Genomic DNA, 18,112 nt, shown 5'->3' with positions numbered 1-18,112 from the left:
AAACCCTTTTTCGAAATTATCTTCGAAAGAAGTTTTACAATGATTGCGTCGACAGCTGCGTCACTTTTTCCTAATAAAAACGTTGGATCTTACATGGAAAATCTTTTTCGAATCATCGAGAATAAAAAAAAGTGGAAGGTAAAAAATAAAAAACAAGGATCGATAATGCATCAAGTTTTACCAAACATTATGTGATTTTTTTCTTCTATTTAAATTAATATCCCGAATATACCTTCGAAAACAAGCATTTTCGTTCATACGTTTAACGTTACCATTAAATAATTTCGTTTTAAGGGGCTTCGAAATTGCAATCCACGATGTATAATCCAGTGAATTTAACTTGTAAATCATTTTAAATGTTATTTATGTCAGTCAATTTTATTCAATATCGGTTATACGATTACGCGCGTGTAAGTAAATACTTTTTAATTAAGTTTATTAACAAATTTTTGAAATTTATCAAATTACGAAATAAATATAATGCGAACGAAATGTTGTAACATATATATATATATATATATATATATATAAATGTATTATATTAAATATCAATTAGGAGAGAATATGTAGTGATTGATGATCGATAGGATGAGAAAGACAACGGTAGAATTTTCTCGTCAGTGAAATTTCGGCTTTAACTGGCTCGCATCGTTGAAAGTAACGCCGCTGGTGGACAAAACGGTGTAATTAAAGCGATAATTACTATCGCGGAGAGACCGAGAGGGTGGGAGGGTGGTAGAGAATAGAACAGAGTAGTAGTGAAGGCGACAACAAGCGTGAGAGTAGAAACGTGATGTTGCTCGCGTTGATCCTGGAGATTCGCGATAATTGCGATAATTACTCAGGAACGTCTCTTATTACACGGAAATCGATATCAAATGAAATTTATTGATAAATTGTTGGGATATATTATGTTATTTGATAATATCTCTTTATCATTTTCCTTAGAATTTCCAATTACATTAGTATAGAGTGGAATTTGTCATTTAATTCATGCCAAAATCAAGCTGTAAATTATTTTCTAATTTTACGATAATCGTTCGTAATAATCAAATATTTTCAATGTATATTTATTTGTACAGGTATTTATAATACCTGAACCAATTCGATATTTCTATTTTTTTTTCTTGAAGATTCTATTATTTATTCGATTTTTATTAGAAGTAGAACTCGAAGGATCCGTACGAATTTTGACTGTCAAGGTATTTCTTCCTTCTCAATTTTACTTTACACGCTTGAGAATTACTCGGTCGTATGTCAAGCAAGCCACGGAATTTCATTTCACGAGTTTCGCGATCGTCGAGAACGTGCGAGTTGTAGGAAAAGCGATTAACGATGATACTCACGAAATCATTCTACATTATTTATAGAAATATTTCTGATGCACGTGCTCGCGTTCGTGCCAACGTTCGTGCCCGCGAGTAAATAAGTGAATTCGTGTCAAACGTTCTCGTCGACATTCTATTTTATGGTTCGTAATAATCGAGAATATTGAACGTGCTCGGAGTCATATCATGTTTAATACATATTATTTATAATCGACGAATTATCTGAAAATATAATTAACCCGAGGCTCTTAAAAGTAATACGGCATTATTATATTTTACAAATATTTTTTTTAAAATAAAAATATAATTGACTATCGAATAAATGTAATTGCACACACACAAACAACAAAAAAAAGAAATAATAAAAATATACGTCCTCGTCATTTATTTCGAACAAAAATTGTATAAATCAATTACGCGGCATCCCTGTAAATATAAATCATACTGGCAATTAAAAATGCAATACCAATATTTTTCAAACTAAAATAAAATAAATATTTATATATTAATTGCTGTCAAATAAATTATTACGGCAAAAATAATTAAAAAAAAAAAAAAATAATAACACCCCACCGTCGTATTTTATTTAATACAAAATTTGTGTGAATGGATAATTAAATTGCGTAAATCAATATTGTCAATTCGCGTAGGAGAACACGCGTTACACATAATTTATTTCGAGAGAGAGTCTGCGAAGCGTAGACGGGAAATAAAAGGGAAAAAGAACAAAAAAAAAGGAAAGTCTTTTATTAAAAAAAGTGTAGAAAATTTTAACGAGTTAAAAAAAGTTTTGCATCGACGTATTAAACCTTCAAATTATACGGTCTAACGAGCCCGTCTACTCTTTGACATTATAATATTAATATAATACTTTATAAATCCTTAACCGTAATTGTTGAATAAAAACTGGACACGTGACGCTTTCCTTTATTATTCCAAAAAAAAAAATGATGATGTCAATTAGATGTCATTCGAGGAACGTTGAAATAAAACAAAAAATTGTATAACTGATGAGATTGCATCGGTTTCTGCTAGGATAAAATTCGTACGCGTGCATCAGCCTGTGATGCAAGCTCGTAAAACACGCAAACGTATCCGGCTGCTGGTTCTTTCTTTCTTTCTTTCTTTCATTCTTTCTTTCTTCCTTCCTTTCTTTTTATTTCTGACGAGTCGTACGCGTAACTACGTGGCTCGTGGGAGTATCTATCACATCGGTGGACAATGCGCTCACAAGCATGGCCGAATGAACGAACGAACGAACGAACGAACGGTTACTTCGCTAGGACAAAGGTCCTGACAGGAGGGAAAAAAATTCATCTCCCGAGAATAGACGAGCCTAGGTCAGCCAAAGCTTACTACTACTTCGCGAACACACTTCTCTCTTTTTCTTTCATCCTTCTATCCTACCCCCCTATCCACCCCACCCCCATTCGACTGACCATCACTGGCAAACTTCCAAATATCTCTAACCAATCGTGCTTGTTCGATAGTCTGCGAAACACATTGGTCCAATTCGCGATACTTTTCAATCGACAATTTTTCTCTAACATCACCACCATTAAACACCCACCCACCCACCACCACACCCGTTCCCGTTAAACAAAAATGATCAAAATCAATTGGAGATGTTTTAAATGAAATAATAATAATAATAATAAAACTGGTGTGTGTACTTATGTACGCACGTAAGAAGTTATACTTCTTTGCCGTACCAAAACGAACATAACCTCAATAACCTCAAAAATAACTTCAAAAAAAAACTTAAAAAAAAAAAACAATTATTATTATATATATATATAAAAAAGAATAAAAAAATATCAAAATATAGATATCAGTCCACACTAAATATAAGAGAGATATATTGGATTACTTGACGCGTCAACAGCCATGGCGCGGTTACAGCATTAGTTCCCACTTCGATCATTTAAGTAAAGCAGCGCTGAGTACGATTAGTACTTGGATGGGTGACCCGCTTGAGAAAAAAAGGGGAAGAAGAAGAGAAGACAACTTCACGCCGTAAATTTGAAATCGCTTTGCCGCGCTTTGTCGTAAATACCGACAAACTTCATGGTGTCGTTTTTCAAGACGCTCAAAACAAAATCACTCCCCATTACATTTTCCCAAACGCGCCAAAAGAAGTATAACTTCAAAAAGACAAAAAGTTGTTCGTTGATACGAATGAGTAATTTGGTAAAATACGCGAGAAAAGATTCAAATTAGATATATTTCCATTGGACACAGAGATGGAATAATATTCGAGGAAAAAGAAAGCTTCTTCTCTTTTAAAGACAGCACCGATCGTGATCGAGATATCGGCTTTACTTGCTTTCCATAAGAGCTTCGAGTGGTAAGAAGAACGAAGGAAGGGAGGTGATGGGATGGAAGGAATGAAGAAATCCGTTGAGACCATCGAGAGAGAAAGGAGCGATCCATCAAAATCAAAAAACCTTCAGGAGTATGCGGCTTCGTAGTAGTCGTAGTCGTTTTCGTAGTCGTAGTTGAACTATCTTTTCTCTCTTCGCGTTACTTCGTTATTCTTCGGGCACGTATTTTCTCTTCCTTTCGATGTTGTTGTGTTGTTGTTGTTGTTATTGTTATTTTGTGTTGTGTCGTGAGGAGAAAGAAAGTAGATAAAAAGTGTGGAAAATAAAAAGAAAATGAGGAGGAGGAAAAGGGAAGAAGAGAATGAGGATAGTGGAAGAGAAAAGTAGAGAAGATGAGACAAAGAAGAAGCCACCCACCACCTTTACTTATGTTTTTATTTACTATAATATAAAACGGATATACACAAGGAGGGTGGATATGCCTGTCGTAGGGATACTTTAAAGAAATAAAGAAGATAAGAGAAAGAACCTGTCCTATCTTTTTTCTCTCTCTTTTGCAGATAGAAGCATCAAGGGGTGGGAGTGGGAGGAGAGGAAGAGGAACAGGGAGAGACGATAAATGGAAGGGGGAGAGAGTAATGGATGGTAGGCTCGTAGTGTCATGTGCAGTATGCCGAAACCACGCCGTTCACACTCTCTCTCTCTCTCTCTCGTGTTCGTGTTAATCAAACGACGTATATACGGGAGCCCGAATCAGGGAAAAAGAGAGAGACAACGATAGGTGGATAAAGAAGTAGATAGACAAATAGTCAAAAAGAGAGGGGTGGGAAGATTGGAACGTGAAAGAATGAAGAGAATGTTACTATGATCGTAAGGTCAAACGCAAGGGTTATAGAGAAAGGGACGTGAAACGATTTAAGGGAGCTTCTAGGCTAACCAATGTTGTCTGTTACCTACGTGAACGCAATAATATACATCTCTGTAGTATCGATTTTGAGTTTCCTCTGATGCGAAACTACGATTCGTAATCCTTGGATCAAAGATATTCTCTCTGTTTCTCTCTCACTCTATCTCGTTCTTTCTTTCTTTATGATACAATGAAGTGTACATATTACGCGTTTTAGAGAGGATAGAATTTTTTGAAATGAGAAATCCAATCGCTAGAGGGAATATTACTGAATTCTTTCGTCTCGTCGGTTGTACAATACGCGAAAATTATATATATATAAACGCATAATATAAATAAATGAATATGGCATATATATAGGAGAGAGAGAACACAGAAAACAAAAGAAAATTAATATCGCTTTCCCGTTTTATTCATATTATTTGGTCGACGAACGTTTATTGTATTTTTTTGTTGAGCAACTACTATACATATGTACCTATAAAACACACGCTAAAATTGTATATCGTTACGTATTGCGTTATTTTATTTTCCTACATTCTTTCGTTTGTTTTATTTTTCATAATATATAATATAATAATATAAAGAAACGCGTAAAATTAATTATACATCGACGTAGTCGAGCACAAGAGGGGGGAATTCGATTCGGAGATGATGGGGTGGTGGTGGTGGTGGTAGTGGCGATGATGGTGAAGGTTTACGAACTCGATAATTATTATTGTTATATTTTAATCATTATTCCGAATGGAGGAAAAAAACGTCAAAGTTGTTCGTTTTGAATTGGAAACTTCGACGAAAATGTTCGGAGGATTTTTTCTTTTTGACTTCTTACTTTTTTTTCCTTTTCTTTTTTTTTTCTCTTTCTTTTGATTTTTTTTAGTTAAAGACAGGACGTTATCGTCGCGGGAATGTTATGAAACACGAGTGGCTTATCGTAATTAATGACCCGTGTTGAGGGGAAGTCGATATTGGAGGACGAGAGTACGAACTCTCTCGGTTCGTATCGAGACGGTGTCGATCGGTCCTGATTGAGCGTCGATGTACCATTGTTATGTACCTTGTAACTCCTCTTCTCTATCTATCTATCTCTCTCTCTCTAATCATCGTTGAATAATAGCCTTCGTCGGTACATGTATACATCATATGTTATTATCATTATCATATCGATCATAAGTCAGAACAAAGTTTAACCTCGATCATGTTTTATTCGATTTACATCAAACTTTTCGTTGAAACGTCGAGAAAATTCTCTCCCCTCCCCTCCCCTCCCCCTCAGCCCCCCCTCTATCTTTTTCTACTTTATTTTCGTATTCAAGTTTTAATTTGAACAGTTTTCAAGCTGCAACCAACCTCTTGATTGATGAAACTCATCTTAATCTCTTCTATGGAATAAGATGTTTATTCATTTGAATTTATTGAGATGTTAAGTTAATTTATTTGATAATATTTGAATAGAAAGGACCATCGATCGTGAAAAATTCTTATCGTCGACGATAACATTCGGTTTCAATCGATAATTCAAATACGTTTAAGTTTCTTCCCGTGTTCACCGTCCGTCCATTCCCAATAAACATAACTCAGGGAACAACGTTCTAGTAGTATCTACCTAATTCGTTACACAAGTAACAACCGAGTACTGCTACTCTCTGGTAGTTGATCGAAGAGACGATCGAGACAGCTGTCGCGAATTAATTTGCCTTGCTCCTGTCAAAGGCAGAAATCGTTGAGAGTCGGTATATGCAAGAGTAGTATACATATATATATATATAGTATATATATATATATACTATATACACGTTGGAAAGAAATTTATCGACGATTTGCCTGCAATATTCGTGCCATGAATCACCATCGTTTCGTTCGACGTCGATCGCTTTCGTTTTTTTCCTCCTTTTTCTCCCCTCTTTTTTTTCTCTTTTTTTTTTCTTTTTTCCCCAACATAGGAGAAAAATGTTCGTTTCTTCGCAAAACGAGCACGAGCACGAGTACGAGCACGAGGCAAGCAAACTCTCTTAACTTTTTTAACGAGACCCGTTATATATGCACAGATCGCTGTCATCATCTTCGATCGCGTTAAAACGACGATAAGGAAATGGGGGAAAGAAAAAAAAACTAGGAAGAAGAACAAAAATGTACGAGAGAGGTTGTTCCATCAACGGATTACAGGCTACTTTTATTCATTCCTCTCGGAATGTTTTACGAATACTTTGAAATATTCAAAGAGAAGAGATTTGAGCTCGATTACACGCACGTTTGCTATCTACCTACCTACCTATAGGAAATTCGGTTTGATACTCGTCAATCGCTAATATTCGTGGTCAGCATGGAATGCATGTTAACCCTCCGATAGGATCCCTTTGCAATACACATAACAGGAATTTATGAATCAATGCAATCGCGTTCGCGTAACGATTCGTGCTAACCGATACACGATTTTCAGAGGCTAACGCAGTGTTCGTGTATTCAAATCTTATCGATGTTTAAGAATAGATATTTTCTTTATAAAAGAAACAAATATCTATGTATACAATCGTAATAATAATTTTGTTTAAATCCAAAAATTGATAAAATTTCAAATAGAAATAATTTCCCCAGATAAACGTAAAAGTTCAAGACGTTATCATCGAATGAACAATAAATTCGTTAAGATGAATATTTTTTTAGAATATAATGGAAAACGATATTTAATTCTCGTTTATCCTATCTCATATAAAGATAATCGATTCCATTGGACGATAAGAGTAATCACGTAAGATCCACATCAGTCAACGAAACCGTCATCGTCTCGCAAACGATTGGCCAGTTCTAAAGCCATGTCATCGGCACACAGACAAACACACACATACACGTGGACACATACGGAGCTTTATGCTGAATTGCGCCCGTGGTGCAAAGGGTCAATGCTTTGCAGTTTGTGAACGATCAAACGGGTATAGAAACGCTTACGAGAAAATGAGAGAAAGAGAATATGTAGCCGAGTATAGAAAGGAGAAAGACAGAGAGATAAAGAGGGTACAGAATGGAAGATAGGAGTTTGATAATACTCACTTACGTGTTTTAGCAAGCTTTGTGGGTAAAAAAAAAAAAAGAAGAAGAAGAAGGTTCGTGAAAGGTGACGAGCTTGCTACGAGATAAGCGTGGGCCATAGAAGGAAGAAAAAAAGAAGAAGAAGAAGAAGAAGAAGAAGACGATGATAGGCACGTCCCTAACCTGACCTTAATCCTTTTCTCCCTTCACCCCGTTCCCTTTCCCGAAGAGACTCATATTCTAGCACTGTTCGGAATCATTCTTACACGCTCACACAGCACACATCTGAACGATAATATGTGTTCAGTGAACGAGAAGGTGGATGTAAGGGGAATGAAACTACTAACATTTTCGATCTCAGCAACAACCGATTCTACTCTCTTTCTCTCTCTCCCTCACCCCGTTTCTTTTTTTTCTATTTTTATTTTATATGTAAATCTAGCGAGAGACCAGCCATACCGTTGAGAAAACTTTCGAACGAGGTGGTAGCAAAACTAGCCAGCTAGATGTCCATGCTGGTCGATCGGAAGGATTCGAAAAAAGGTGTCTGAGGTGTCCCTTTCTAGTATTTTCTTCTTTCTTTCTTTCTTTCTTTCTTTCTCTTTTTTAGAGTTCGCATCTTGAAAACTTTGAGATCGTATCCTCCAGAGAAATCGCTTATATCTCTGAATCGCGTTTCCCTCTCGATTGGTCCATGAAAGATGAGAGTACGAGTATCATTCCCAGATCTGATCTTCATCCTTATCGTTAAACGCCAAGAGAAGAGAAGTTATACCTCCTCGATTTACTTTCTCTTGACTATCTAATTCTAAATCGATTGATCTCTCTCTCTCTCTCTCTCTTTCTCTTTCTGTTGAAAGCATCGATAAAATTGTCTCCTGCATTTTCCCCTTTTTCCTCCTATTTTCCTACCGTATTTTTCTTATAACAACAGCAACAACTATAACGGTTTAGATTCGATTCGTTTTTTTTCGAGAATAATTCCCTCCCCTCCCTTTCTTCAATCCTTTTACGTTAAGAGCTTCGTCATTCGTAGAAAATGAGAAAGAATAAAGAGAAAATAAAACTCGCGAACGAGAAAACGCACGTTTTTCGTTTGGGAAAAAGTCAAGCGAGACGCGGGACGATTTTTCTTTTCTAACCTTTTTTCTCTTATTTCTTTTCATTTATTTTTTAAAGAGGCAAAAAGGCGACATTCGGAGGCGTCAGTCGATATGCAACGATTCCTTCTCTCTCTCTCTCTCTCTCTCTCTCTTTTTCTGCGTCGTTTTTTTCTCGTTCGTTTTTTCATCTCAACAAGTTCTTCTCGCAAGCACCGACGAACATTTTCGAGTGGACTATTAATCGTTTGCCAGAACGCTTAATTGAATTTCTTCGGCCTTCAAACGACGTTTCACTCGAGGATAAAGATAATCGCTCTTGATTCTTTCTTACGTTTAAGTAAGCGATATTGTGTCTACTGCAAACAAACAAGCTTGCGCTGTTAGAGAAGAAACCAACGAAGATTATACAGTCATGCGTTTGTTCGTAGATTAAATTCGTAAAAGGGGAATTATTTTCTCGTTAGAAATCTGCCGAATCTGTGAAATTTTCTCTTCTATTTTTTACTTCGTCTCGATTACGTTCGAATAAAATTAATTAATGAAATTTTTATGATACAATTATTACAAATTGAATGTTCCATTATAATCGTATAATTATTCTTCGATCCTTTTCGATCATTTTATAATTAAAACGAAACGAATCAAATTTATAATATCGAATTTATCGAACATTTTTCTGACGTTAAAACGCGACATCGACGATTTCCTCCCCCGCCCCCTTTTTTCCGGTTCTTTTCTTTCCTTTTTTAATACGAAAAAAGAAGGAAAAGGATAAGGAAAATAAAAAAGGGATAAACTACACAGGATACAGGATAAGAGAAGGGAGAAAAATAATAGAGTAACGATAGAATGAATAAAACGGAAAACGCGGAAAGTTTGGTGAAGCAGAACATTAATTCCAAAGCCCCGGAGAAACACGCTTGCGAGAAGCAAAGAAAAAGAAGGAAAGGGAAGTTAAAGAAAGAAACAAAGAAATAAAGAAAGAGAGAGAGAGAGAGAGAGTTTTTCTGTTCAACGTGTAAGCGTTACCGTAGTAGCTAGCGTCAGGTGTTACTACGAAAAGAATTTTCGGCGGAGTAAACTAGTACCGTCTACGTAGAGACTATTAATTGCCGGCAACTGCTAATTGGAGTTTGTATATTCTACCTACCCCTTCTGGCTAGACGAGGAAACAAAAAGGGAAACGAAGAAACGAAAAGGGAAATGAAGAAATTTATCCGTGGTGTTTGTTCTTCCTATACACCTATATATATACACATATACATATAAATTACATATATATATAGATGGTGTTGGTTTCGAAGAGAGAGAGAGAGAGAGAGAGAAACTAAATTTTCGTATCCGTAGAAGCGAAAGTTGACCGGTAGAATGAGTATTTCGTTGCAACGGTAAACCGGTCAGAGTTGTATCCACTGTGGGACAAAATGACGGAGGAGGAAGGTTCGGCGAGAAAGGATGAGGAGGAACGAGGAAGAAGAGGACACTAGGAGGGTGGTAAGGGGGTACGGGGGTGAGAGAGAAGAGAACAGAGCACTTCGTTATCGGATTGTTCGCGGCAAATGCCGTGTTTACACCGAGCTCGCGGATTACGTTTGCTCCTGCTATCGGGTATCTGTTATATGTATATATACCTATCTCACTCTCTCTCTCTCTCTCTTTTTATCTTTCGTCTGTCTCTCTCATTCTTTCGGTATAGTTTATACTAGGATCGAAACGCAGGAAACTCGTCAATGCCTTTTTTACGCCGTGGAATCGTGCGAATTCGACGATTGTGCTTGTACCCGCCACGTAACACTGATACTCGACATCCCATAATGTTGTATCCCGTATTTGCTATAACCCGTAACAGAGAGAGAGAGAGAGGGAGAGAGTTAGAATAAAGAGAAAGAGAAATAGGAAGAGAGAGAGTTAGAGAAACCGAACGACCGACCGGTCAAATGCAAGTTTCAAGCTATTTTTTCCGTCGACGGTCTACGATTTTGTCCCCCACTTGCATTGTTTTTTTTTTCTCTCTCTCTCTCTCTCTTTCTACTTCTCTCCACTCACCTCCACCTCCTTTTTTGATTTTTTTTCGTCCCTTCTTTCTTTCTTTTTTTACGAGTAACCGCGCATGTTACGAACATGAATTTCGTTGCAGTTTGTTCGTTGCCTATCGGATTTTCGTTCCTCTCTCTCTCTCTTTTTATTTCTACCTTTTGTGAAAGAGAAAGAGAGAGAGAGGAGTAACCCGGTTGTTAAAAGAGGCACCGAGGGATTAAATTTTGGGAGGATCTATCGGATCTAAATCGAATCGATCGAGATTGCAAAAGCATCGAATGCGATAGATACAGAAATAGAAGGGAAAGAATATAGAAAGATGGAGAAAATGATGGTCGTTTGTCGCAGTTTTACGACTTCATTAAGGCGTCGTTACGAGCTTTATACTAACCGGTCGAACAAAGTGAGTACTTATGTAGCCCTTTCACGATAAACCATCGCCGATTTATGAACACCGACGGAACATTAATGGCCCTTACTAAATAATTTTTCGTCTACCAAAGAGAAAGAGAGAGAGAGAAAGGTATAGTTGCTGACGAAAATGAGATAGGGAGCGAATGAGGAAGTGGAAGAAGAAAGACAGACAGATTGTGTGTCTGTGTCCGTGTCTGTGTGTGTGTGAGTGAGAGAGAGAGAGAAAATGTTCCGGACGAACGACTGGGCGTGAGAAAATGACGTCGTAACCGACCGAGTATATGTTATAGATATATTTCTCTACAGTTCTCTGATGGAAATTTAATTCTCGATACCCGCGATCTCTCAAGTCGAACGACGACGGACTCCTCTTCCCAAGCCCATTTTAAATGCGAATTCGCGACGATAACGGCGAAACGAGACGTTCTTTTCTCTTCTCTTTCTCTTTTTTAACTCTCGTGTGCTTAAGATCGATCCCGGACAAAATGTTTCCAACCCCCCCTCCCCCCTCCACTCTTTCTCTCTTTTTTTTTTTTTTCGTCTCGTGATTTAATTTCCTATCGGCTTGGATAGATAAACCATTCTCCGTTGCATGAAAGTAATGTTTCGAAACGGTAGGAAAAATGTTAAATATTATATTATATTTGTTTGGAGAAGAAATGAAATTAAAAGATATTAAGCAAAAGGAAATTTGATTTATTATAAATATATACGTGATAGAATAATTTGTTTAATTATAGAAAGTTTGTTTGAATCGTTTTAATGGAATAATATGGAATAATACGAATGTGCGCGCGCGCGCGCGCGCGCGCGCGTGTGTGTGTGTGTGTGTGTGTGTGTGAATGGAGAAGAAAAAATCGATTCGGATATATTTAACTTTTCAATTGGAAAAACTTTGAAGTATGATTTTTAATAGAATCTAACTACGATTGAAATCTATGTACGATATTCGTTACATTACCGAAGTTTTTTACTTATTATATTTAACACTCGCAAACAAATTATGTATGGTACTTAAATTTATAAGTAAAAATATACGTTTGAAGTTTAACGAGACGACACAAGAATCGTATTTTAAACCGATGATAAATATTTTAAATATTTCGTGTAACGAAATGTCAACATTCATCATGTGTGTTTCATAGTTCTAGCAAATAAATATAATTGGAGTATACTGTTAATAGTTAAATCGTTACTTGTAAATTCTATAATTTAGGAAACGTTGATTTGAAATTCTCACGTTTGACCTATTTTTCTTTATTACATATGAAATATTCATTCCCGACTATTTTATCGTAATATTTTAATTACATTTTGTATATATATATAAGAAAATAATTATTTATTTTCTTCCCTGTATTTTTTCGTGAAACGTAATTACACAAATTTGACGTTTTATTTGAATATTCTGTTCTCCTTTACGTTTAATGGCGATGACGTAGGGGGTTTCTATTTTTATTCTTTTTTTTTTTAACACGAAACACTTTTTCCTTTTCCTAAAATCGGTAAATAAAAAGTTAGTCCGTGTAGTTGATCTCTCGTCTATGCGCGTATATTTGTGTGTTTGTGTGTGTGTGGAGCGTGAGCGAATGTGTGTGAAAGAGAAACGAACGAGACGAATACGCCTGGGAAATCCGTTCTGTTCAAAAAATGCCGCGAAAATTTGGCCCGTCAAGCTGACTGCTCGGATTCAACGAATCTGTCAGGACGATTAAGAGACAGAAACAGGAAACAGAAATAGAAATAGAAGAAGGATAGAGAAAAAATATGTACCAACATAGGACGAAAACGAATATCGATCCTCCTCGAAACGTTTATCATCGTACTTTTGGCTTTAAGCGCAAATAAATTCTGCCGAGGAGTCTACAAAATAAAAAAATAAAAAAATAAAAAGAATAGGTTAGTCATCTGAGAGAAAAGTATCGAGTTACAAGTCAAAAAAGTAACTGTACTATTCGTTAAAAAAAAAAGTTACCCCATTTTGATTTCAACCAAAAAAGAAGAAAAAAAAAAACAAAACTCACGTTTCCGTTGTTTCAAATATACATCTCGTTCGATTTTTTAAGATGATTCAAATTTATTTTTATTATATTTCTTTCACGTTTCTCGTACGTAGAAAACTTTGCGTTTATCCTGACCTGTATAATTAAAAGTTAAGCTTAAGGCTTGCACATCGGAGTTACGTTGAAAATTCTGATAGCGATCGATAAATAGTTAACTCCGAAGTTTGCGAGAGAGAGAGAGAGAGAGAGAGTTTCTCTTGGACGATAGGTTTTTTAACGTCGGAGAGAACTAGCGAGTTCAAATATAGAGAAATTACGTTTAGTTTTATTTTTCTTATCTTTTATCTTCCTTATATTTCTTTCTTTTAAATAGATATAGATTTCTTTTCTGTTTTTTATTTTCTTTTTTTTTTTTATATACACTCACGATCAAAGTTTGCAGTACTTCATAGTCTTGACTTGTCCATTAAAAAAAAAAACAAAAAAACTAAATGAAATGAAACGAAACGAAACGAAAAACGTGGAACGAAGTGAAATAATATAAAATAAATTCTTGGCGAATAAGATTTTCTCTTTCTCGAATAAAAATCTCGAAATATTAAGCAAGCGTCGTGGATAATGAAATAAAATTTATCTATAATAACATATAAAACCAATGAGCGCATATAGGAATTTGAAACAATGAATTTAATTGCGTATCAAATTAATCTCGAAAACGTATACAAAGGAGAAAGAAAGAAAAAAAATGATTACATCGACGAACGATCCCAGTATCATTTCACGTTTCCAAACCATTATGTTAAACGATACGGTTATGCATATTCATATCTTATTCGCGTGTAAGCTTTGTCTCATCGCTTCATTATGGCCACCACAACTACTTTCTATACTAAGTTTGAAAATGATTCTACGTTAGCACGACCCTGTGTTTCTTTCCTAACGGAAAACGCTAATCCTTTTCCGATATCGGATTGTTCGGGAGACGAGAGACGAGTTCGAGACGTTTGAAATTTAAATCGATTTTATTTGTATTATTTCATTATTATTATTATCATTGTCATTATCATTATTATTATTATTATTATTATTTTATCGAAAACTTTTTTAACGAGCGTACGTACCTATATAATAAAAAGGAAGGAAAAGTAGAAAATAATAGGTAGGAAAAATCGGATGTAATTACGAACGGGGAAAAGCAACCAACAGCAAAAGAGCACAAGCAGAAGCATCAACAACAACAACAACACAACAGCAACACCACGCGCCTATAACTCGCGCGCGCACGCCAGAATTTATTTCGAATGGCGTCGCGAACGTTTTTTCTGCAGTATGCGGAACTCTCTCGGTTCGAATTCTAATGCACCGAGAGTTGTGCAAGAGAGAGAGAGAGAGAGAGAGAGAGAACACGTTGGAAAAATGTTCACGGTCTTACACGGCGTTTCTATACGGGGAACGTATTACACGCGTATATTATACGTGTATATATACGCTTGTTCTTTTTCTTATTTTTTTTCTATTTTACCCCATTTCGAAAAATGGGGGAGAAGGTCGAGGAGCTTTTTTTGAAATAACGAGAAGTTCGGTGGTATCGTATTCACATTTTTTCTCGTACGTACAGATATCATCGAATATATATAATATTTTTATTTTAAATAGACCGAATACGGTACAGTGGCGTTCAAAGTCTCCCCTCCCCCTCCCCCTCTACCCCGTTGACGACAAGCTTTAGTAAAGAAATGTTAACACCCTCGTACATTTTCATGGATTTTAACATGCGTTAGGCGGGTACACCACTTCGAATCCTCGATTCTCCAATTATCTAAATCTATGGATTATTCGATACGAAAGAGAGAGAAAGAGATGGAGAATAGGATAGAGTCAAATAGATAGAAAGAGACAGAAAGAGAGAGAGATAGAGAGAGAGAGAGAGAAGGGCTTCGATATTTAGTTACAGTTCGTGAACATCGATAGGTACGAATGTAAACTTCGTTATGGTGTTGGAAACTTTGGCAATTACCTCGGGTAGCATCGTGTGAAACGAAACGTTTGTTCGCGGTGTCGACGTGATTACACTCAAATATCGGATGCAAGTGGTAGAAGGGTGGGAGGGAGGTAGAGAGAAAGGGAAAGGGAAAGATAGGTCGAGGGTGGTTGGAGAAATCCGGTGGGACAATACAACGGCATAGAAAGCTGGTGATAATGTTATCGCCGACAAGAATGTGTTTTCAATAAACGTTTCATTATTAAAAGTCACCTATAAGGGATGATGTGTAGTTTTAGATGTTCTTAAGATGAGTCAATATATATATATATATTATATTATATACATGTTCATATATATATATATGAACACTCGATACCGATCGATAAGTAGAACAGAATTCGAGTGATACTGCGTAAAAGGAGAAACATCTTCTAATTTGATACAAATGTAGGCTAATTAAACCCGGAAAGCTTGTGTGTTACACGAATGAAGTACTCTGACGTCTATTAAGTGAACGCATCGAAGCTACTAGCAGCATTCGATGATATTGTGCTGTTGTAACAGAGTACAGTGATTCGCTATGCATAACGAACGGTGTGTGTCGCGTCATTCATCGAATATAAGCGGTCACGGTGACCATAATTTCTAGCCAATTTGTCCACTTATCGGAAACATCGGGAAAAGCTTGCCGCCAAAAACCACTTTCGATCGTAACCACCCACCCCCTCCGGCCCCGCAGGTAACAACGATCCATGTAATATTTTCGTTAGTTGGTTCGTCGGGAAAGCTTTTGTTAATAATTTCGTGGTGTTGGTTTTATGCGTGCGAAAATTATTTTCAAAAGAGAGAGAATTAGATAGAGAGAGAGAGAGAGAGAGTAAGTGAGTGAGTGAAGTGCATAACTAAAGGTCATTAAGTACCTTCGATTTGGTAGCCCTCGTAGCAGTGAACAATTGCTCTCGTCGTATCCATTAAGTTTTCCCTTTGATTCATCCGACGCGTCGCCCCATCTCGTTCGTAGCTTGCGGTCACACAGTGGCGGACACACGCTTTTTATAAAATAAAAGAACCCTTCTTCTTCTTCTTCTTCTTTCGTTGAGTGTAATTTTTGTTTTGCTTTGTTTTTTTCTTTTCTATCTTGATTAAATCACATTTTTTTTTTCTTTTTATATTCGACGAGTATACTATCGTATACCCGAAGGATAAAAGGATGAGAGAAAGAGAGAGAGAGAGAGAGAGGAAAGATGGAACGCGCGCTTTTTCCTTTAATAGAGAGAGTGTGATAGAATGTGTGTGTGAGAGAAAGAGAGAGAGAAAGAGTCAATCGAATCTCGAATGATCGAACGAACGAACGAACGAACCAACGAACGAACGAACGATACAACACGACACGTCGAGTATCGGAGTGTTTCGATGAAAAGCAAGAAAACTCACTCCCGACTGGTATAAAGCACCGGATAAAGCTCTAACGTAATAAGCACGCGGGACTGCTGTTGGTGATATTTGAAAGAAAAAGAGAGATGGAAAGAGAGTAAAAAGAAAAAGGAAAATAAAACGAGGGAAGAGTCACGATTGCACCCGAATTTCACGATCGGAGAGCTTTCGGAATTTAGGAAAGAAGGAAAAGAAAAGTGCTTTGAGATGTTGAAAAATTGTTCTTCGACGTGAAAGCTTTCCCTCTCTCTCTCTCTCTCTCTCTTTGTATCACTCTTATTCCATTTTTTACTCTCTCTCTTTTTCTCTCGTATACTCACACACATACACACATATACAGGCGCACGCACGCACGCACATACACACACCCTTTCTTTCTTTCTCTCTCTCTTTTTCTTTCTCTTTTTTGTTTCTTTCTCGCTCGCTTGTTCGAAGGGTTTACACCGCGTGTAAAGTTCCTTTAGTCGCGTGACGTATTAACGGATGGGATACTACTACGATTCGGCCGACGTTTCATTTATTTTCGTTCACTAAAGAAACGTGACACCCGGCAAACGGTTAGAAGCTCCGAAAGCGTCGCTCCCATCGAAGAGTCGCCGGTGGACTGCGAGAGAGCCTGCCGCCTAGCCGAGATGTGGGAGCGCCGTTATTTCTCTCTCTCTCTCTCACTCGCACGCACACTCGGAGAACGACGAGCACGCGCGAGACGACTATCGGAAAAGGACGAACGATGCCATGACGAGAAGAAAACCGGGGGGAGGGGGGGTGGAGGTAAAAGGAAGGGGTGACTCGTGCGAGTTGCGCAGCATCCTCTCTCACTCTCTCCCTCTTATTCTCTCTTTCGATGTACCTACGGTCTGCTCCGTCTGTCTCATTTCTTTCCATTCGTCGAACATCACTTTTTTTTTTCTTTTTTTTTACGAGAGAGAGAGAGAGAGAGAGAGTGAGAAAGAGGGCTCGTGACCGCTCTCTTCGCGGCTACATTCTCGCGCGCAAGCTCTCCGCAAACGCAGGGGGAGGGGGTTGTTTGTACTAAAACGTCGGCGGTTGCTGCCCCGAAGACGTCGTCCTTCGATTCCTCTCTCTCTCTCTCTCTCTCACTCTTTGCTTGTTTCTTCTTCCATGTATTTTGATTACGTGTCGGAGTCGAACGTGTTCTAACGTTTCTGAGCTTTTATTTTCTTTTTTCTTCTTCCCTCACTTTCTCTTTCTTCATTTTCTTCTAGAGATACTTCATTGTAAATACGGGGGAAGGGAGGAGAGGTAAAGGTGAAAAAGACGTCCTTATCTTTCCAATTCTAACTCACTCTCTCTCATTCGTGTAATTTATCCGCAGGTTTTTTATGTTATCTCTGTCTGTCCGTCTGTTTCCTTTCTTTCTCGGTACTTCTATCGTCTTATTTTTTCTATCCTCTTTTAGAAGAAGAGATTCATGATCTACGTCAATCATAAGATATAACGCATTAACATTATTTTTTCATTAGGACAATATACAACGTCTTATATTTCGTGATAAATGAGTATAGAAAACGCGTTGAAACTTATTGGATT

At 37.1% G+C, this 18,112-nt stretch overlaps 1 protein-coding gene across 1 annotated transcript in view; it reads right to left on the bottom strand.

Annotated features, from left to right (window-relative positions):
- LOC122521249 (chaoptin-like) overlaps nt 1–16,814 on the bottom strand; it is a 72,312-nt gene extending 55,498 nt beyond the window's left edge. Inside the window, exon 1 of the mRNA XM_043641807.1 lies at nt 16,048–16,814. The gene's annotated coding sequence lies outside the window, so the exon portion shown is untranslated. The remainder of the gene's footprint in view (nt 1–16,047) is intronic.
- Between the last annotated feature and the right edge of the window lie 1,298 nt (nt 16,815–18,112).

The sequence above is a fragment of the Polistes fuscatus genome, unplaced genomic scaffold, assembly GCF_010416935.1.
Source record: "Polistes fuscatus isolate 324 unplaced genomic scaffold, CU_Pfus_HIC Scaffold4, whole genome shotgun sequence".
Lineage (NCBI taxonomy): Eukaryota > Metazoa > Arthropoda > Insecta > Hymenoptera > Vespidae > Polistes > Polistes fuscatus.
The sequence above is the reverse complement of the archived record's forward strand: the minus strand, read 5'-3'. Positions and strand labels throughout refer to the sequence as shown.